This window comes from Patiria miniata, unplaced genomic scaffold, assembly GCF_015706575.1.
Source record: "Patiria miniata isolate m_02_andy unplaced genomic scaffold, ASM1570657v1 HiC_scaffold_6, whole genome shotgun sequence".
Taxonomy (NCBI): domain Eukaryota; kingdom Metazoa; phylum Echinodermata; class Asteroidea; order Valvatida; family Asterinidae; genus Patiria; species Patiria miniata.
The window spans coordinates 20,967,323-20,991,282 of NW_024037073.1; the positions used below are offsets into that span (position 1 = coordinate 20,967,323).

Consider the following 23,960-nt stretch of genomic DNA (forward strand, 5'->3'; position numbering starts at 1 on the left):
TGTTATAAAGAGTTCAAATATTTGTGACTCGAATCGACTCGAGCTATTTATTTGACTTGACTCAACTGGACTCAACTTCACACTGTGACTCGACTTATGACATAATGACTCGACTCAACTCAAGTCACTTCTTTAAAATGACTCACATTACATTATAGCCAAACCAAAACAGTTTTGTTTTATTTTCGTGTTTAGTTCTCTGGTAGCAAACCAAACACACAATTTACTGATCAATTAGGGCCTAATGGCATGATTGATTTTTTTGGGGTGTGAAAACATAATTTCTTGCGTTCCTCGTGTAAAGGGGACACCAAGGTTGTTTGCGAAAATGTTTAATTAACTGAAACAAGCTGGCAAACTTTAATGCATTGCATGGTACAAAGTTTCATCCAAAAGTTTTAGCTAGAACTTTCCACAAATTATGCTCACCTTGTAAATAAAATGTACATGATATGTAGTTTGTATTTCTAATTTAAGTTTAAGGTTCACACTGCTGTTGTGCCTGGAACATTGTTTCAGAGTTACTTGCAAGTGATTGTTCACTACCTGCTTACTCTGCACACTTCTGCCTTTCCATGGATGGCTTGCACTCATCAGTGACCAGAAAACATTGTTCTTGACAAGTTTCCAATTGACTCCCTTCTGGTTCTGGATGTGCATACTGCTGCCATTGTGCTGATGGCTCAGTGCCAGTCAGCCCAGGACATTGTTCCCGAGTACTTGCAAGTGACTGCTGGCTCTCTGCTGGTTCTGGATGTACACACTGTTCCCCTTGCATGGATGGCTTGCAGTCAGTCAGACTAGAGCATTGTTCCTGATGAGAACTTGCAAGCGCTGGGGTCCCTGCTGGTTCTGCATTAACATGTGCATGCACCTCAACATGCACTTGAACATGCTGCTGACTGTGCGTGGATGCCTTGCTGCTGCTTTGCCTGGAACATAATTGTTCTTGACAGCTGTCGAGTGACTGCTGACTCTCTGTGTGTTGTGCATGCCCTTGGCTTGGTGGCTTGCTGCTGCTTGGCCTGGCAGCATTGTGCTCTTGGTCATTTTCTGCCTGTGGAATCACACGAAGCTCAATCTGCTTCCCTGGCTGCGATGGTTGGCTGATATTCCGTCTTGGGCAACAACGACAGCACAGTTTGAGGAAAGAGAAAGCCTTGACTACAGCATCACGATAGTCAGCATTTGTGGCACTGTAGACCAGGGAATTGATCGAGCTATTGATAAGTTGCAGAATGTTTTTAGATATAATCAGAGCTTGTAGTTTTTCTGCAAGTTCTAGATATTCAACCTCTTGGGTCGGTCTAGTATAACTGTTACGTATGATTCTAATAATTGCACTTGCAATGTCTAGTGAGTTCAAAACGAAGAACACAGCAGTATTAATGATTATCAAACGGAGGACCTTGCCTGCTCGCTTGGGACGCTTTGGCAGCAGGGCTGATTGCTTGCGGACTTTCACTACTACATAGATGTACAAAGCAAGAGTTGCTATTAAACAGACAATGTTGATAAGGTGAGCAATCCAAAAGATTATTTCATAGAAGACGGTGTCTGTTATTGGTAAGAATATGAGAATCACAGCAACGATAATTGTTGGATCCCAGAGCCCTGCCGATATCTTTACTGCTCGAGATTTAGAGGCTTTTTCTTTGTGTGTTAAAGGTCTGTGCACTGCAGAGAATCTCTCAGCTGCTATGGTAACCACAAAGAAATTACAAACCGTTATAAGCATATAACGAACACCCCGGGCTGCAACTTGCAAGGCGTCTATTGGTTGAATAAACAGTGCATACAGACGGCTATATGTAAGGAAGAGTAAGTCAGCCACAGCCAGATTGGATAAGTAGATGTTGATGATTGTACGCATGGACTTCACTCGAATGACTGTGAAGAGAAAGACTATGTTGAGTAGGATGCCGATCAGTGCAATGATTTCAATACTTAACCATTTTATTTGAAGAAGTCCGTGTTTAGTCTCGTGATAGTTGTCACGAAGCTTGTCAAGTTCACATTCCCTCCCAGTTGATGGAGTGGAGCTGTTTTGGTAGTCATCACCCATAGTTCATTTACAGTGTTGTATTGATCGTCATGCCGAACATTTTGTGCACTATTGGAAGATCACTCCTGTTTTGCCTTTAACAGAGAATGTACACTGTGCGTTTATGAGAAATTAAGTTGAAAACTAAAGCTCGTTCGTATTTATCCGGATTTTTAATCTTTTTATTTTGGTTTTGTTTTAACAGCAGTGTTACAAAAATAATCAACACAGTTTCATAATTGACATTGGCGTGATAATTGCCATTTTTGTTTGAGTTTGTGTATACATCCTTTTAGTTCAGTGTCTTTCCCTCCCATACATTGCATGCACATGTGCGCCTTGTTTTCCAACCCAAACTATCCCGAAGCCACAAAATCCCAGCCCCTGATTAAATTGTACTTTGATGGATTCAGAATTTCAGAACACATGTGTTTCCGTAGCTTTAGATGTTCAGATAATGTGATATTAATTTAGTCTTGTTGGGATTTTGGAGAACTGATAAAGCTTCCTTGGAGTTAAAGAGTTAAATCTTTGATTAACCCTAACCTTTCCCAAATACTTCAAAATTTTGTTTGCAAAATGGAGGATTTTGCAGGATTGTGGCTGTGTGGCAAAAAAATGTGTGGCTGTTTTTTACGGATGCACTGTGTCAATGACTTATGGGCCAGGCCTTGTGTTGTTTATATGCTCAGCCATTCATAAATTTAGGCCTACCGGTAGATTATACTTGAATTCTCTGCACTGCTCCAGGATGTCCCTTGCCCCGTCTCAACATATTGGCAGTGATTGCTGGAGGATTTTGCAGGATTGTGGCAGTGGTTACCCCATTCTAGAAATAATTTATAATTTTGCAGGATTACGTTTCCCGTTTTCTGAAATCAAAATTCTGTTTTCTTAACATTGAAATTTCCATGTTCTTCGGGTTTCTTGAAAAACAGAAACCACGATCACAAACAACACTTGGAAGTTTCGCTCTAGATGTCAACGCACGCACACGGCTGAGGGGGAATACAGAAAATCATGTATAATACATACACGTCCATGGAATACAATGGAATGTCGTTCTGTGATGCATAATTCGTGACGGACGGCTTGCCTGTGCACCAATTCGGAACCACTGTGCGCGCTGTGAGAGACGAGAAGGTCGTTTAGTAGTTGTGATGCAGACGATGTGGTATTCTTGGTTTCAAGATGTTCTTTGCGGTATTCAGCATTTGAATCGCATGATACTGTGTGCAAGGGTGGATCCAGAACACAATTTTGGGGGGGGCCAAAAAAATTTTTGGTCCCCCAATAAAGTGGGTCCAAAAAAATTTGGATTCTAGATGCTCCGTGGTGCGATCTGAGGCAATTTCTGACCACTTTAACCAATGTTTTTTTGAGGAAAAGATGGTGGTGTACTCATTGCCTGCCTTTATTGCGATGTCACATAAAAAAAAAAAAAAAAATTGGTTTCGTTTTGGGGGGGGGGGCCATGGCCCCCTTTGGCCCCCCTGGATCCGCCCTTGACTGTGTGTGCACATGTTGCACGGACCGCACTGCGAAAAGCGTCGTGGAACCAAGTTACATGTATGTACAACCAGTCAAGTGTCCATATTATTTTGAAAAGATGGTAAACTGAAACTGTGTTGTAAATCAATCTCTTCAGCAAAATGTTGCAAATATCGCAACAGTATTTGCTCTGAATCGAACACGATACAGTTTAGGGCAATTTCAGCATTATGTAATGTTCATGGCAGGGATTTACAAAGCTCAGTGATTTAACCTAAAAGCTTATTTTTTGAAACTCACACATCCATGATCTACATGTTGTTATGGTGCAGGCAAGGGCGGATCCAGAACAGACATTTTTTTTGGAGGGGGGGGGGCCAAAAAGAATTCCTCAAAAAAGTTGGTCCCAAAAATTTTTGAATTTGATCTGTGTTAATCTTTTTGAGGAAAAGATGATGGTGTACACAGTACCTGCCTTTATTGCGACGTCACATTAAAAAAAAAACCATGGGTTCGTTTTTTGGGGGAGGGGCCATCCGCCCTTGGGTCTGGCGATTACAAAGTATCAAGAAAGGAATCATCAATTAGATATCACGGTTAACTGGCTCTGTCTTGGACGTTAAACATCGCTTCATAATGCTAGAATTGCCCATGTGTGTATTTCTTTTCATTCCAACAAGACTCACAAGGGAGCTGTAATCTATATTAAGCTGTACTAAATCTTCACAAATGTCCAATGTACCGTAGCTTGCTTACATGTAATTCATCTGTTCTTGATAAAATGGAGGGGAAAGGTTATATTTTCGAACTTCCCAGCAAAAAGGGAATCTATTACTTTTTTCTTTCATTTGATGATGATTGTTGCAAAGACTGTACCATGGGTTTACTACATAGAGTTGGAATTTGGAGTGTTCAGGAAACTTGCCATCACATATAACCAGCAAGATAGGGATGAATGAGACATGAAAGAAAAACTGGCGCCAGAAAATTCTAGTCAGGAGTGAGTGACATGGGAGCTTGTTAAAGAGTGAAAGTTGAGTGGGCTGATGTAATGAAACACAAATAAGAGCACAGGGAAACTTGATACAAGTTTTAGTTTTGGTGTTTGGATAATCAAGAAAGAAATTAAAAATACAGATATAAATAGTCACTGCATCAACATAGCATTGAAACCACACTCTCCTCCTTGAAATGGAAAGTGTACTTAGACTTCTGTTTTCAATTGTTATACTTAGAAAGCATCCATGAACTTTTCTTCATGGTTTGGGGACAAACTGATCCACTTTGCTAGCAGACTGGTTCCTCGTCCAAGCACTATCGATACTGATTGTGGGGCAGGAACCAGGCAACCCCTTGAGAACAGAAATATCTTCTGACAGCCAATAATTTGAAATTGTAAAGTAAATAATTCAATAACTAAGCATTGGCTGATTGGTTTTTGGTTAAAAACTGAATAACTGTTGTATTGCTAGAAAAAAAAAGCAATTCAGAAATGAGTATACAGTGTTTATACATCGGCAAGAGCAAAGCCTAATATTGATTTACATCACCCCAACGCAAAATTCCATCTTATGAATAGTTAAATGTGCTACTCGCTGCTATGTACAATGTACATCAGATTTGAACCAGCCAACCGACCCCGCAAGCTCGGTGCTTTGGGTGGTAAGATGTCTGCACTAGAAAGCAGGAGGCCTCCGGTTTATGTCCAACCCAAGTGATTTTTTCCGACTCTCACTTGGGAGGTAACACACTGAGTATACAGTGTTTATATGTCGGTGAAGGGCAAAACCAAATATTAATTTAGAAAAGAAATCTAATTTTGGGATGAAATTCGAAACTAGCGAAGAGAACAGAACTTTAAATCCCCCCCCCCCCAACACAAACATTCCATCTTACAAATATTCATCTCATTTCCTGTTACATTTGATTGCTTGCGATGGATTAACTGATGGAAATCCAATTGTTTGTTTCATCCCTCAGCTGCAAAGAAGATAAGGAGGAGGCATTGAAAGTACTCAACGGACACAAATGGAAAGGACAAGTGCTCAAAGCCAACGTATTCACAAAGTCACTCGTGGTTTTTACTATTGGCACTTGCTTCTGTTGGCACTTTCAATGAATTTACATAACAAATCAACAGTCTTAGTATTGGCTACCAGTGCAAAGGGTCTAGTGGCTGCTATTGCTGTGGTTACAGGTTCACATTCCCGCAGTGACTCTCCATAGCTCGCCAAGCCAGTTGAGGACCCGTACACTAAGAGCCTTGCTCTGAAGAGAAGTCAAGAGGAATCTGATGGAAACACCCAAGAAGCTAAGAGGAGGAAGGAGGAGGACAGCTTACCAGTAGAAGAGAGGTGAAGACATTGAGATAGAATGCAGGGTTGGGCTGGATTCGAACCACCGTCCATTAGAAATGTACTACAGTTCTCAACCAACCAAAATCATCACAACACTCATTTCTTCTTTCATGCAAGGGTACAAACAAATGGCTTATTTTATGGAAATTCATGAATTTTTTGGGGGGATGATTTTGTCAGATATAGGAAGGTAGACCCCAGCCAATAATACCATTTATAAGGTTTGATACCTCTTGAAAGTTGAAGTGCAAAGAATGTGATTGCCTTCACAGTGGTAGAATTTTTTGAGGAAGGGAAAGGAAATGTGTTTCCTCAAGTACAGGGCGAGTCAAAAAAGTGGAACCCAAACCCCCAAAAATGTATTTCATATTTAACATATATGTAGCACCAAACATAATAATGACTGGAAAGCCAATTTCATGAAATTTGCTCAATTCGCTTAAAGAATATCACCATTTAAACATAATGACCCTAAAACCTGTTTTGTCAAAACAAAAAAACAGTTAATATTGTATTCTGATTGATAAGATCTACTGTTTTTTTAAAAGACGGGCCTCAAAAGGACTTTGTTAAATATTTTTAACTTTTAAGCTGAGGTTTTATTGCTGGTAATGTTGGAAGACAATTGTGATGATTCCTGAAATCGCATTTTTTGACAAAAGAGGTTTTGTGGTCATTGTCTTTAAATGGTGATAGTCTTTGAATGGATTGAGCAATTTCAGTAATTTTTTTTCATCTAAAAGTAGCTTATGAAATAGGCTTTCCAGTCATTATTATGTTTGGTGCTACATATTTTTTTTAATTTGAAATCTAATTTATGGGGTTTGGGTTCTGCTTTTTTGACTCACCCTGTAGTTCATGATCAGCACAAGAAAACCATTCTTACATCCAAGATTACTATTTTATGAACCAAACTTGTCAGTTTCAAAGGCCAGTTGACATTGTGAACATGAAATTTGTTGAGTGAAACTGTTACGTGGTCAGTTTACTCTTCCTTGCTATTTGTTTTCCTTGAAGGGACAGCATCAAAGCTTGCATGTCTGTGTAGAGTAAGTTGACCACATTTCTCTTGGTGTTTCAAGTCTAAAATTTACATTGCGCATGCACCACCAGAACTATGAACTGAAGTTATGAGAATGGTTTAATGTATGAAGACAGATCACAAGTTACTCACACAATCCATTATCCTTTATGAGATATGGTGGGCATGATACAAGGCGCTATTTGGTTTAGGTCAAGATATTTGGATTTACCCCAAATTTACCCCAATCAAATGTCGCCTTCTGATTGTGTCTGCCATATCTCAAAAAGGGTAATAGCAGTTGAAGCGTTCATGATTATGAAAATTCTTAAGACCCTGAAATACTGAGTGTGCTTTTCGCACTTCTCCCAATCTGCAGGTTAAACAACACGGTGACTCCACTGTGGTACCAGCCATATGAGGACCAGCTATCCACCAAACAGACCAACACCAGGGAATTTCTGAGGAATTTATCCAAGATGCTGCAACGGAACATTGGGGAGATGTCTCCCTGGCTGAAGCAACAAAGGTGAGCTACTCACCAAAGACATGGGATGGTTGTGGGCCAGAATGGAAATGTAATCTCCCTTGACAAAATGTTTCCAGACATATTCTCTGGCCAGTGGACTTACATGTACAGCTGCCCTGAATATTGTTAAAGCCCCAGAAGATGTTTCCTCTTTTTCTTGAGAATCAGTTAAAACTCACCAAAGTTTTACCCAATTTTCTGAAATGAGCTGTCTTCCCTACACACAAAAGTCACAAAATTAAAAAAAGAGGAAAACCCAAACACAAAGCCAGTCAATTCACAGCTGCTTGAGTGGGACTTGCACCGGCAACCAATGAGAGTTGAGGTGAACCCCAACCCCCTGCTTAGAAAGACTCTCTCATTCAGGGGCAGATTGAGACCAACTGTCCCTGGACTTAATGGCAAACTGGAAAAATACTGCTCGTTGAAACCTGTCAACATGACTTTGCAAAGAAAATACAGAGATGAAACTTTTCCGATTTTAATCGGAAAACCAACTTTTTGAATTTTCCAACGAAATTTCCGATTATTTTTTACAGTGTTTCCCACAAAATTTGATTTTGTAAGGATTTTTTTTACAAAATGTCATTTTATTTCAATTATAATTTCGAAGAAAAGTCGATGAAAAGTCGATGGAAATGTCACGTTAAAATCATCGCGAACGTAGTTTTAATCTCTTTCACCAGTCGTTATTGGAATGTTTCAACGGTAGAAACACAGGGCATAACACTGATCGGAGCCTTCTCCGGCTGGACAAAAGGTTAAACATTGACAGCTAGGCGACATGGAAATATCACTGTGTCGCATGTGCGTGCGAATATGCAATGGTACTAGCATACCTAAGTACCGCACCGTACCGTCCGCTAGCACATGGCCGGTCGGGAATGGGTTGCCTTGTCAACGATCCAGTGGATAAAATCATCATGTGCGATTTTCGGAGGTTTCAAATTTAGTTATACTCTGTTCCTTGCTCTATGGTTATACAAAGTGCAATGCTTTAAAAGTCGAGATGATTATCTCGAGAATAGCGAAGAGAGCATTAGCGAAACATTTCACTGGCATTTGTTAGAAGAGAAAGACGATAATGCCTGATTTTTCCCCACGTATGAATGCAAGTGGAGTAGTGGAGTTAAGTGGTTGAATGGACATGATTGAAGCACCATGAACGGTGCCCTTGTCTTTCAGACTTTCCCTAGACTTTCTCAAGTAAGAAGTGAACTTCTTTATTGATGACTCCATTACTCTAACTGTAATTCGGGCATTTTATGCAATGAAAACACTGACCATTTTTTTCATCGTAAAATTTTGTTTGAATCAAAAATAAAGCAGGAGTAGGTGTCCGGAAATTGGGCATGAAGTGTATTGTACATGCATGTACATGTGTGTAATGCAACGTGGCCCAGATTTCAGACACGTATTTTTCTTCGGCATATTTTACGATTTTTTGGCCATATGCCAGTTTCATCTCTGAAAATAAAGTAGTTCTGAGAGAAGCAAAGAGCAACCCTAGGCACTCTTAAATGAAAGTAAAATTTGACATCAAAGCGTTTCTTTTTTTTTCTTTTTTTTAAGGATAGAGCACACCTATCCACCAGTATTGGTGTTCAAGGCACTAAATGGTGTTAAATGTGCACATTGCCTGGAATGGACAAACAGTGTGAACACATGTAGATGTGAATGTGATGTGCCTTGAATGAACACCGCAACAGAAAGTTGCAGGATTTTTCTCAGTTCTTCCCCTAATTGCTTGTCGGGTCTTCATGAAACTTGGCCCTGGATAAATTGTGCAAACGTTTCAGTTTCATGTCTTATTATTTCCATTGACAGATAACACTGTTGGTTTCCGGCTTGGCGCTTACAAAGGTAAGTATTTCCTCTGAAGTTTCCTTTTTGCAAAAGACGTAGATCAGCTTTCATGTTTGATTGGATTGGCTGTCGAGGGGTGTGGCCTATTAGTAGCTACTGCTGATCAATTCCAACCAATCAGAATGCAACACACAGAAAGATTGACAGGTGTACATATTGTGCATTGTCTAATATGTCTGTCAGGAATTAATTATTGAAAAGAAAGAAACAAGCCACAAAAGACTTAAACCCTTCTCATCCCCTTTGCTAACCAATATGTTGGTTTACTTTTGTGGCATGAATATTGAGGGTATATGTTTGTACTTCCAACATTGTCCAGCAAGCTCTTTTACTCAGTAGGAATTTTCAACAATTACATTTGTACAAGCAAGAATTAGGTTTTAAATAAAAAAATTCAGGAAAATCACTGTTTGTTTAAATGTTGCTAGTGTACACTTTTATTTATTTTATCACTGATCTTGCTTTTACATGCAAATTTGTTTGTCGTATAAAAAGTATGTGACTTTTAGAAACATGGTTTGCCCTGCAATTTTTTTTTCAAATATTACTAGGCATCAGAAAGACGTAAGAGCTCAAACACCGATTTGGTGATAGTACATTTCTGTGTTATTTGTGTTTCGACTTTTAAATTACACAAGGAAATAGCAGCTTTAATGAACATATAAAAAGCAGCAATTCCTCGGATACTTTGCAAATTAAGATACATCTTGTACGATGCTAACTTTACAACGACATTCATATTTTACAGCATTGATTTTTCAATTTCCCAAATTGGAAGTACCCTTGATTCCATCTAAAAGAAATATTAGAATATTGCTTTGCATTTAAACATCATACAGACACGGAGTTCATAATGTAATACAACAGACTAGTGGTGCTACACAGATTATGTACAATTATAGAGCATGCAAGTCTCGCCAGTTCACATTCACTTTTCATGTGAACATCTTGGTACCAAAAACTGACTAGTCTAGCCACAGACTCCCGTGTTTGAATTCTCCCAATTCACCCAATGAACGGAAGTGGAAGTCAAAAAAATTTCAATTTACTATAGTAATCAACTTGCAATATTTTTTGAATGTGTTGTAAATTGGAATGATTTTTTCTTGTTCAGAACCCATTCTTTGCCCTTCATGAGTGGATAAATCTAGTAAAATCGCCTGGGTTTTGAGGTCGACTTGCATGCTCTATTGACAGAAGCGGAGTACAAATTGCTGACTTTAACTATCAACTACATTTTTTTTCAGCTAGTAGCTGTGAAGACACCTTTAATACACCAGACTTAAGTCCCATACTGTACATCTAAAGCCTACAATGGTCTCGTATATTATATATCTGTGCTCTGCAGCAACACACCTATTCAATTGGATTTCTCGTTGCTGAAGATAGAATTCAAGAAAGTTTGTACAAAAATTCTGCACTTTATTTGGTTTTCAAAAAGTATTTGGTGTAAATGTATTTGGAATCAGATACTCCTAATGCATAACTTGCAGCTTTGTTGATCTGTTACTTAGGCTGTGTCTGAAATGGGCTTCTAGAGCTATGGCTACGGCTATTGTCAGGTTGTTCCCATGTAATTGTAATGGGTGAAGACCTAGACAATAGCCATAGACATCTCATTTGCTCGTATTAGACTTTAAAATACATATACAAAATAGCAATTCAGTCGTTTTTTCTTCTCTAATTGGAGTTGGTCTTTTAATCTGTTCATTTGTGCATCAGGTCTTAACCCACAAGAGAACCATTCCACCAGCACCTCTGACGTACCGGTGACTGGCGCTGCCATAACAGATCCTTATCACTATCTGACGCAACAGCACTTCACCTCAGAGATCTTCAAGATTGAGATCCAAAACCTCCCAAGACATTTTGGATTTGCGGTGAGTTTGCTCTCTAAGCATTCAACCCTCAATAATGATAATCAGGCCCGGTTCCAGGATTTTTTTAGACGGGGGGCACATCGTTGGAACATTTGCTCCGAGAACTATGCGAACGTGGGAAAGTTTGGATTATAGATGATCTGTAATGCAATCTAAGGCGATTCCTGGCCCCTCTTACCTCGACTTATTTGGGCAAAACATTTTAAGACTATATGGATTTGTTCATTGGTTTGAAAAACTCTTACTATTACAAACCTTTTCAGTTTTTTCTGTCCTTCACTTGATAACCATGTATTTTTCGTCTGCATATTTTTGTGCATTATATTTGTTAAAAGGAATTTTATAGACTTAGTTTGTAAACTGTTGCAAGGATGCTTTCTAATGTTTGGTTTCAAGTTGAAATGTTCAGTTTATCAATAAGAACAAACCGCTTGAACATGTACATTCAGTTCAAGTTTACAATTAGTGTAATTTAATCAAATTAAAACAGAGGAGCAATTAGGCCTCCATACACATTGTAAATTCACAGCTCAGACTTATCTCAAGACTAATCTCATGCATGCATAATGTAATTGCCCAAACATTTTACAGAAATGATCTTAGTTTTTAATTCAGTCCAGTTTCAATTTCAAGCAAAGGGCCTAGTTAATACATGTACATTGTACATGTATTTGTAAACAAATAATTGGCATATCGGCGGCGCAGCAAGACAAATTGTATAAAACACTCATCGTAGTTTGTACACATGTGACTGGTCACTTATAGTACATTAAATAGTCATCGGTCCTTCGGCACCATGATTACAATTCCCACATGGTACGATATATTTTGAAGGTGTTTTGTCATTTTGTTACGTAAAAAATACAGTAAATAATTGTACATTGATGACGTTGAGAAATAGACATCAGGAATTGGTGTATACCTATCCCATCCCGGCTCAGACGAGCGCCGGCCTGCAGCCGCCCAAGGCAAACTCCAATAAAAAAATTCCTCGCTTGCACTTGAGAAAGCAACACACCGCGTGTTCCGTCTAGCTTGCCAGAGCATGTCTAGAGTGCTAAACTTTGCCTTTGCGCTATAACTGCTGATTTTTGTCCTAAGAAAAAACAGATTTCTTTTTAAGTACCAAACTTATCAGATTTGTATTTTCAGCAATGTGTAGTAATGTCAAAACCTTTTTTGTAAAAAAAAAGTTTTATGGACGGATCCATGTATGCCTTCAGGGGTGTTTAATTTTTGGGGGATTTTACATCGCTCTCGAATAAAGTCTTTACGAAAATTATATGATGATGTTGAAGAACTCATTTTAAAACAAGGAAATGTTTTGGACTCCGTGAAAAGTACTTTAAAAGTGCGCTTAAAGGGAATGTACATCATTGGCTTTTGCTGTAATTTTCAGAAATGAACTATTTGAGGGGTTAGTATAATAGATCAAATATTGTTACACTGACATTTTTGAAGTTTTGTGTTCGAAAAGGTTGGAAAAACCAAGAAAAACAAAAATGTTCAAGTAGTCTGGTTCCCTGACTCCACAAAAGATAAAATGGATCCATTCATAGATGATGGAAAATTGTAAGGCAAGGGAACCAGTCTAGCTGGCCTGCACCCGTTCATGAACATGTAACCAATAGCAAACAAAATTTGGACTGAAAAAAATTGTAAATTTGGAGCAGAAGTTGAAAAATAGTTAGGTTTTTCCAACGGTGGTCAGCCGACCACTGTTGGAAATGTATACAAAAATACCATTTTCTTGAAAAAGGTATTTTACAAGATGCTTGAGACTGTCATTTACCAACATCCCAGTAAGGTATTTCGTAAAAACTTGGTAGTTTTATTTTTCGCCGTTTGCAAATGTTGTATATTCCCTTTAAAAAATGCTGGCAAATTTTTCGTACGAAAACACACCCCTTGACCAATGGTGAGGTCCAAAGAGCAGTGTACAACGTGTGTGTTGCGCAACACAGCAATAAGGTGCACGTGCTTTTCGTAGAGAATACATTGTAGAGAGTACGTACGTTCGCATGAATCACCTTTATGCAGGGTTACATAACGGGGAAATACGGTGGGATCACGGTTTATTTGGAAGCTTCTCGGCTCTCTAGCCTGCTGTGTCATACAGCCAGTACGCAATGTTTGCAGGCTGATGTTTGATATCGGCGCCGGTATATTTGTAAGGAGGTTGCCCTCCTCCTTCCCTCCTTCTTGCTCTTCTCCCTCTTTTTTTTGTGGTCTCAATTTGACGGAGGGCACGTGCCCCTGCGGACCACCCCTGGGTCCGTGCCTTAATTATCATACGGTTTGCGCTATATCAAGAGTTCCTATTGCCAACCATGGTTGGAATTTCTCAAGGACTTTTAACAGCATAAAGAAATTAAAGGGCCGTGAAATGAATTTCACTAAAATATTAAAATATATAAGCCTGTTGTATTTATCAAAGTAACAACTACATGTACTTATTTATTTCCTTTTTTTCAAGTGCACTTTTTACAATGTCCGAACACTTTCACTTTACAGCTTTGGGATGTCTGTGTAATTGATGAACCTACATTTCTCTGCATTGTACATGTACACATAGCAGTTTGTACAGTATCCCATTGACTGCCTGCCATGTGCTAAATGAAGAAAACAGTCACATCAACCTCGGCCAAAACCATTTTGTAACTTTTTTAGTCCTCAAACATCAGTGACACTGAAGTTCCAGCTCATGACATCACTGTATTTCTCATGAATATGCATCTTGGCACCATCATGAAATTATGTAAAAACCTTAAACATCCAAAGACTTGGAATACAGAGGTGCATTTCCTAAAAGTAAAACCTCCAAATCTGTTTCAATGGCACTTAAACAAGTACTTAAGGTGGACAAATGTCAGGGTTATCCATATGTTAGTGCCAATAGATTATGTGCATTTTCACAAATAAAAAGTAGGAAACTTGCTCATTTACAAAAATCTCTTCAAGTAACAAGGAACAGATATGGAAAGTGTAATTCATTTGCCAAGAAGATCATTTATAAGTAGTTCAAAACCACTTACATGCATACATTGAATGAGTTCCAGCTGTTCCCTTTACTGATAGTTGGTTGCAATCTGCTCTGGGCCTGCACATTACTGATGTCATGGTGCGTACGAGTATTGGCGATCCACTAAAGTAAAACACATTACAACTCCAGCATATTATGCTGATAATATTTCTCAATTTCCAATCTACTTGGCACTCCAATAAAGATGATATATGAAAAAGGCATAGATCTACTCTACACTTTGAACACTACACAGCAAGTTCAAGAGCAACTGCACAGTGCTCCACTTACATGCATGGCTTGCACTCATCAGTTACCAGAGAACATTGTTCTTGACAACTTTCCAAAGATTGGCTCCCTTCTGGTTCTGGATGTGCATACTGCTGCCCTTGTGCTGATGGCTCGGTGCCAGTCAGCCCAGGACATTGTTCCTGAGTACTTGCAAGTAACTGCTGGCTCTCTGCTGGTTCTGGATGTACACACTCACACTATTCTCCTTGCATGGATGGCTTGCAGTCAGTCAGACTAGAGCATTGTTCCTGATGAGAACTTGCAAGCGCTGGGGTCCCTGCTGGTTCTGCATGTACCTCAACATGCACTTTAACATGCTGCTGACTGTGCATGGATGCCTTGCTGCTGCTTAGCCTGGAACATTGTTCTTGACAGCTGTCCAGTGACTGCTGACTCGCTGTGTGTTGTGCATGCCCTGGGCTTGGTGGCTTGCTGCTGCTTGGCCTAGCAGCATGGTGCTCTTGGTCATTTTCTGCCTGTAGAATCACAGGAAGCTCAATCTGCTTCCCTTGCTGCGATGGTCGGCTGGGATTCTGTCTTGGGCAGCAACGACAGCACAGTTTGAGGAATGAGAAAGCCTTGACTACAGCTTCACGATAGTCAGCGTTTGTGGCACTGTAGACTAGGGAATTAATTGAGCTATTGGTCAGTTGCAAAATTTCAATGCATATAGCCAGAATATGTATTGTCTCTCCAAGTTCCAGATTGGCAACAATCTGAGCAGTTGAAGTGTCCTTTGATGTCACTACAAGAAAATGAATTGTCACGATTGTAGCTGCAGTGTACAGTGAGTTCAGAATGAAGAAAACAGCAGTATTGATGATAACCATACGGAGGACCTTGCCTGCTCGCTTGGGACGGTTTGGTACCAGTGCTGATTGCTTGCATACTTTCAATACTACATAGATGTACAAAGCAAGAGTTGCTATCAAAGAGGCAAGGTTGATAATGGAAAGAATCCCAAGGTTGACACTACCGAAGACAGTTTTTGATAATGGTAAGAAAATCAGAATCACACCTACAATAATTGTTGGCACCCAGAGTCCTGCTGATATCTTTGCTGCTCGAGATTTAGAGGCTTTTTCCTTGAATGTCAGAGGATTGCGCACTGCAGAGAATCTCTCAGCTGCTATGGTAACCACAAAGAAATTAGAAGTTGCGATGAACGTGTATATGACACTTGTTATTGCCTTTATGACCATTAAGTTGTACTCTATAGGTGAAAACAGTGCCAATATGAAGTAAGTCATAAGGTAGAGTGAGTCAGCCACAGCCAGATTGGATAAGTAGATGTTGATGATTGTACGCATGGACTTCACTCGAATGATTGTGAAGAGAAAGACAAAGTTTAAGCAGAGGCCGATTGGTGCAATGATTTCAGCACTTAGCCATGTTATTTGATTAGTTCTTTCTCCACTCTTGTAATAGTTCTCAATATGCTTTTCAACTTCAGTGTTCCACCCAGTTGATGGAGTGGGGCTGTTTTGGTAGCCATCACCCATGGTTCATGGACAATGTAGCATTGAGCTCCGTGAGCTACATTTTATTCAGATGCAGCAAAGAATGTTCTTTTCTATTTCAAGATCACTCCAGATTTATACTTACAGGGATTGTAAGACCTTGAGCAAAGCGTAATTGAAACAGAAAGTTTCTTGTTCTGTTCTCTCTTCCCCCCCCAACATTTCTGTCCGATTTTAATGCATGTGACTATCTTGTGGTATCAGTTCCTGTAACCAAAGCAGATGTATGTAAGTCAGTTTCACTACTTGCACTGACATGAAATCTGAGAATTAAATTTGTTTCAGTTTTAATTATTTGCTCCAGATTAAACATGCATATTGTGTACATGTAATTGTTTTTTTTTATGCAAGTCGTCCCTTCACAAGGCATAAATGCCACTCAATGTGAGGGCTACCGTACAAGAAGAAAAGACCAAAAAAAGAGGATGATAGAAAATGAAGACAATTAAGTTTAGTGTGTGAGAGATGCATGTTCACATAGTGTTTATACAGGGTGAGTTAAAAAGAAAGAACCCACATTCAAGATTTTTTTTTTCTTAAAAAGCAATCAAATTAGATACACCAAAGAAGTGTGTCTTAAAAGAGCATGTTCTTCCACTCATCTGAAAAAACCCAATCACTAACATTGATCCATGCCATCCGAAATTATGCATGTTTTACTCGAAAGAACCAGTATGTGTAGCTGTCCAAGGAATGCGATAATATTGAAAGCTAAATGAGCTAAGTGAGAATTACAGATTAGGCCAAAAAAAAAAGTCTCCGGTTTCTGGTATGGAGCTTGCCCAAAAAGTGGTGCGGCGACGCGGCTTTTTTTTTTTTTTACCTGATTTTTTTTGCTTCAAATGTCGGCTGATGACTGCAAATGGTGCCTGACTAAACTTAGTGCAAATATATGGGCGTCCAGAGAGGCCACATAAAGCTTATTCTCGACCATAACCCCATCTAAAAACACGTTAAAATTGTGCAGCAGCAGGATTCCAGTCAAACCAGTGAGTTTGGCGGTTTTGAGACATCATCTTTCATTGAAAAAAACCCTTTTTCATTTTGCCGACGTGCATGGCTACGGCGACGCGCGCGCATACCAGAAACCGGAGACTTATTTTTTTTGGCCTTACACACAAGTATTCAAATACAAATGAAATTTTAATGATTGAAATCAAGACAAATTTACTATCAGGTTGTGTGTTTTGAATACGAGAAACAAGTCAACTCTCTGTTTTCTTCGAAATATCGATGGTGATTTTTGTATATTTTTCTTTGCAAGTTCTCGTTCATTCATGGAGGTGGGAAAACGATGGATGTTTCATTGTCCTCAATGGGTACATGTATTATCAGTTCACAGCACGGTTATTGATAAGTGGTGGACAGCCAAGTTTTGTGATCATTTTATAGAAATGGACATGAATTGGGAATTGAGTGTGCAATTTAAGTGAAATTGTGACAGTTAATAGTCAGTAAGATGTACTTTATCCCTCTTTTTTTTTTAATTTTGGAAAATTATTTCGCTCCAAACGTGTGCAAATCAATCAGTGTGCATGTGTCCTACATAAGTTTGCGTGCTTAGTCAATGATCTTCTTTTTCATATATGTAATTTTTTGTTGCCCTTCACTGAAGTAATTGAGTCCCACCTAAGCCTTCTGACAACACTAAGTGTACAGTGTTTACAAAATATGTCGGCGAAGGGCAAACAAAAATCCAATATAAAAAAAGGATAATTTACATCTCGTACGTAAAATCCAGATGATCCTTGATAAGACAGCAGACGGTACAGGCATCGACTCCAACACCCTAGCCTTACAGATGAAGGGCCATCCTGAGCTGAGGGACAAGCTTCATGTCGTCACCTCATGGGGGCCTTTGCCTGTCTACCCTGGGGTGGTCAACTCAGAATTACCTGGTAGGTACAGTGGACTCTGTGCCCGAAAACTCTCCCTTTTAAGGAAAAAGGTTAGGTGGAACTCTTGAAGGCATTGTCGCCCAACACCTTGCGCTGATGTTAAGATATTGGATGATCGTAGTGCAGTGTTTATACAGCACTCTTATACCACACTCTTGGATTGCTCACACTTATTACCCCTGTTCATCAGGCCATGAGAACTCTTTCCTGTTGAAGCTCAAGATCAGCAGTATCTGGTCTGCACCCTCCACATATACTCAATGGAGAGAGGTAATTGTAGTAATGTATCTTGCCCAAGAACACCAGCGACGTGTCCCCTGTCAAGGTTGACCCAACATAACATCGTGCATGAGTCAAACACGGGAACCTTTTGACCACAGGATTCTGCATGCTGAAAAACCTAAATTGATTCACATCACCCCAACGCAAAATTCCATCTTATGAATGCGATACCCGCTGCTATGTACATCATATCCCCTTAGCTCAGTGGATGAGTGGTAAGACATCAGCACTAGAAAGCAGGAGATCGTGGGTTCGAGTCCCACCCGAGTGATTTTTTCCAACTTTCACTCAGGAGGCAACACACTGACCATTTATACTGTCCGTTTATACGTACCGTTTATACGTCGGTGAAGGGCAAAACCTAATTTGATTTACATCACCCGACGCAAAATTCCATCGTATGAATACTGCATCAAATAAGTCATACATCTTTTGCATAAAAACATTTGTTGTGTGGGAGAGGGAAGTACCTCAGACAGTCAGACCACCATTTAAACAGAAGATCTGACCTTACACGTGTACTTGAGGACATTCAGGGGCCTCATGATTCTGACATTTAGTACGCCTGTAAAACTTTAAATAATGTTGAACCCTGCATCATAGGTCAATCTAACAATCTACGCACTAGCCTGCTGACAATCTACACGCTTGCCAGTATCAGACTGTAAACGGCCTGCAAGAACCTGCCGTTTTGAGTCTGTGTTTAGATTAACCACCGTTTTGCTCGTCTCATTTTGAATATTCTTTGGTCTTTTTTTTTCCTCAGAGGATCTCAAGACATCTATCACCAGGCATCTTCTCAACATGCATCTCGACCCCAAATGGCAAGCTCAACCGAACCAAAACATGGTGTCCAAATTTGTGCCGGTTACACTGGATCAGTACCAAGGATTGTTAAAATAAACAAACAAATGTTCCAATTAACCAAAAAGGGAAACCGACGATTAGTGCATTATAAAATATATTGCATTATTATGATATAACAATTGTAACAAAATAAGGAGACAGTGTTATATTAAAAAAAAAAATGATTAATTCATTGTTGAAATTGGTACTCATAAATTGGAACTTGTCATGATGCAATTTTGTGCTCTAAATTAATAATGCAATATACATATTTTATTATGTAAACATGTTTTTTATATATTTTACTGAAACCAAAGAGACTAGTCGTCAATGTACAAGCTATTGTCACATCTTGCTGTGTGCAATGAGTTCGTTAGCAGGGCTCAAATTTTGTGTGAAAATTTTGTGGACAACAGTACCTGAAAGTATTATTTACTGGACCAATGTACATTCACAGTTAAAATTGAAACATTGTTAACTCAAAGCCATTTGCTTCATTTGCAATGAGCTGGAGAAGCATTGATTTAATGACAAAACTCTGCTCAAAGTCAAGATAGGAGTGGTACCAAATACCCTTTGAAAATATTCCAACTGAAATTGTTTTGTGTGGATGAAAACTGAGGTGGTGTTGAAAGAGGGTGTCCACGGCACATTTTAACATTATGCATTTATAGCAATGGAATCCAGTTACAAGACACCCCCCAAAAAGTGACTGTATTTCCTCGGTTTTCTTAAAACGTATACTATCCGATCAACCTTCAACAGGTTAGTTGTCATGCACCCTGCTTTAGATTTTTAGCAATTTTGTTGCTTCAAACGAAAGTAAAGGCACAAAAAGCAAATAATCATATGTACCTCTATGAAAGTTGCAGTTATTAGGATTTTACAAGAAGTGTATTTCATTGCTTCTGATGGTAAATGGGAAACATCAAATGTGAACATTTTTAATAGTCAAATGAGTCTTGCATGTGTATGATAAGTCATGATCACGATAATCTGAGACCAGATTTGGACAGCAAATGCAATCATGAAAGGCATGTATTCATCTGAGTGCAATGTGTAATTATAAAACATCAAGATGAATTTTTATTCCCTTTGTTTAAAGTTGCCAAATCTTCCAAAGAATTTATATACAATTTAGAAGTGTTTTTGTCATTTCGTATAACCTTCGAGAGTCAAATACATTTGAACTTCAGAACTATGTGTGTTACAGTGAAGTGCAAATTTGCCTTGTTAAGATTATTTATGCAAATGCGATAAGGTTTTCTGTCATGGATGTTGGTATGAACGTAGATGATGTGGATATGATTCACCTACTTTAATGTAGTTGTGTTTGTCATTTATAATACATGTACACCATATAATTATTAAACTTATCAGAATTTATGTGCTGTAAATTTTGGATTTTTGTGACTTGGTTTAAAAATTAACAGTCACTTCTTTCATATTTCAAAAAACTATATTTCCAATGGCAAATTATTAAAGTGGATGTGGTGTTTAAAATGAATCAGATTTTCTATTCTATAAATGTTCTAGTGTTCTGGCAACGTGATGTTAGAAATGAACTCTTTTGAACTTTTAATAAAATTGTATTTTCAATGGCAAATTTTATATTAAATACATGTACATGTAGCTCTGAGCCAATTTACTTGTTTCAGTCAAATTATTCTGTGTGAAAGATTGACCATTTTTTCCTCTTGCTTATGTCATTGTGTCACGCTTAATTTCTTGTTTACAGAATCCCAATGTTTTCAAGTAGATATCATGGCTGATGGAAAGTACTCAAGAAAAATAATCCAATCCAAATTTAAAATATCTTGAAAAATTTAAGTATCTTCCTTTTCTTGTACATATATTCAATGGGGAGTGCCCAGGGGAGTGCCGATAAAAGCCTACAATCGTGCACACTACATTACCTAATAGTGTACAGGGGCGGATCCAGGAATTTCGCAGGGGGGGGGGGGTGTTACATCAACCAAAAAATCCGATGTAAACAGGTGTTTTTTTCCGGACATTTGGCCTCCGTAAAATTAAAAACTAGGGGGGGGGGGGGGGCTGGTTCCATATTTTAATAGGGGGCGCTGTTCAAATTCGACGATTAGTAACGCTAGATTACAGACTGGTGTGCCGTATTTTGAACAGGGGTACATTATACCAGTATAATTTTTTAGGAATTTGTATGATAATGTTTTTTTTTACTTTTTTTTTTTTTTTTTTACCCCAACCCCCTCCCTCTAGATCCGTGCCTGGTGTAAAATTGATGGCCCCTGCTCACAACTGGTTTTTTTTAGGGGGAAGGGGGGGGGGGAAGAGACCGTTCGAATGTAACATCACCTTAATTCTAACATTTGCTACCGTCTTTTTGTACGGAATTCCTTTTTTTTAATGGGGGGGGGGTCTCAACAAACGTTTGGGTGCTCCCTGCCCCCCCCCCCCCCCCACACTGGTGGGTTCCCTCAAATGACTCGGCCCATTTCGGTTCTGTAGGCCACATTTCTTGCGTTTACCACAATTTGGTAAAAAAATAATGGACCCAGGATATTATACATATACTTAAACACAAAAACATACATACATAATCTTTACACCGTTCAAAAGGAACTTTGTTCTACTTTTTTTCATTTTGAGGTAGCATTTTTGGTATCAGGGGTCAATCTCTCTGGGGGTAATCTTGCCACCAAGTCTATGTTAAAAAGTTTCTACCGGTAACTTTAACAGCGCCCTCTAAACAAATCTTTGAGAGTGGTGTTTTTGAAATTTCGGACTAGCTTCGGCTCGGTGTCGTAATCATTTCCACAACTAATTACATGTCCGATACAAGCAAGTCATAACATTTGGGCTGTCAACAACAAGAAATGTTCAAAGCAAAACAAAGACCGATACCAGTATATCCCGAAAGTGACAAAATAACATCGCTGGAAGTCAAAGCTAAATCTTTCAAACGAAACCAATGTTTACGAAAATTCCCAAGGTATGACGTATTGCCCACGTGAGGGCGCATACAGGTGGTGTTGTTTTGTGACACTGACAGGTGCAAAATGAATGATTGCAATTCACACGTGGCGGTTTGTTGTCATGTCAGTGCTGCATGCACATGTCACAATGAAAAGACCCTGTACTCAAGCCCTTCTCGCAAGTGTCGTCGCCATGTTGGGTCACTTTCTCCGGATGTTTTCATGGTTGTTTCTCTGCTAATTTGTGAGGTACTTGGTTCAGTACGTCCGCCGTCAACTCGATTTTCTTAACCCCTGAAAAACTGCAAGAAGTTCATGGCCTGGTCGTGAGTATTTAACAGGGACAGAATCGTATTACCAAGGTTGCGATCATGGCGATGTGCATTCACAAAGCGCGGGGTTTGCAATCGAATCAACGTACAATTTTCCGTAAACCGTAGATATAAAATTTTCACATAATCCTATTTAAACATTTTGGATTTTGAGCATGTTAAGGAAGTGACAGTTAAGCTAGTGGTTTCTCACGTTCGTCATGTGCATTTTCCCATGTTGAATAACTTGAAGTGTTCAACATATTTAATTGGGTAATCCTTATCTTTAGGACACCTCTCGAGTTCTGTTCAAAACTGACTTTTGCAGATGACTGTCCAGTACCAAAGTGACTTTTGCAGGCTTAAGCAGTCTTTTTTCTTCAGATAAACTCATGTTAGTTGTCATTTTGAAAGCACTTTCAAAGAAAATGTGACTTTCCTACCTTTTTTTGCAGTTCGCCATCTTGCTTTTTAAATATATTTTCTGTTTGTCATAGTCGTCTTGAACCCCTCATAAATCAAAGCCCTAACCTCTTTCCACAAAATGTAACCTGCTGATATTCAAGAAGGTGTCACTGCCAACACAACAGTTCAAATGTGTCAAGAAACATCAGAATGTGACTTTTGAGTGTCATTTAGTCAACTGTTTTGGTGAGTCTTAGTTTTAACCTATATAGGAACGGGGTCCTAAAAGTAAGGATTACCTTTAATTGGCCTGATCGAAGATCAATCTGATAATTGACAATTATTATGTACCAAAAACAGGGCTGATGGCTTTCAGGGACTTCATTCATCCTTGCAACATATCTCTCTCTCTGTTATTTTAGTCTCTATTGTATTGGAGTGGTGATGTGAAGTAGTTTTCTACAGGAAATAATTAATGCTGGGTTCCTTTATTTTCAATAGGACCCAAAGAAATATTGATTGTGAAAAGAATGCAAAAGTCATATCCGTCACACCTTTTGTGACGGAAATGACAATTATTATATTACTTGGCTTTTGGAGGTATAATTACCTTTTCAAGTTGTTTACGTTACAAATTATGGCAGTAGGTACATATTGAGAAATACACGGGGACATGCATTTTGAGGGGGTTTTGAGGGAGTATTGTAAAGAATGAGCATCTTGTCCATTATGTTAAAGAGTTTTTAACACTGCACATAATAGGAGTCGTGTTAATTTCACTGCTCAGAAATCTTATTTTCATTCTATATTTTTTCGAATTATAGTGCCTTAAAGTGTCGGGACATGAAAGTAGACACTTGATACTGAAGAATGACCCATAGGCCCCTTTTTAATAAAAACTTGCTGGGAGTGTACATGCGGGAAGAAATTCATGATAAACTATCTCCAGCATTTAGGATAGAGATAAACCCACGAATGATTTTAGCGTAAGGTTGATGCATTGGCAGTTGTACTGTTTAACTATGTTCACTATAGGGTGTCATCAGTGGGTACATTTAATTTTTTGAAAAGAAGCTGAAACAATTAGAAGCAGTAGGTGAAAATTAAAAAAATCCACTTTGAAAAAAGATGTATATCATAAATTTAATTTAGCTACTTAAACTGTGCCTATTAATTTACTTGTGCTTTTAACAAATTCAATAAATATATAAAATCTGATATCAAAAAGTATTTTTGTCCTCTG

At 38.8% G+C, this 23,960-nt stretch overlaps 1 pseudogene; it reads right to left on the reverse strand.

The window, feature by feature from the left end:
• Nucleotides 1–550: 550 nt before the first annotated feature.
• LOC119743331 lies at nt 551–2,065 on the reverse strand (annotated as a pseudogene).
• Nucleotides 2,066–23,960: the final 21,895 nt, after the last annotated feature.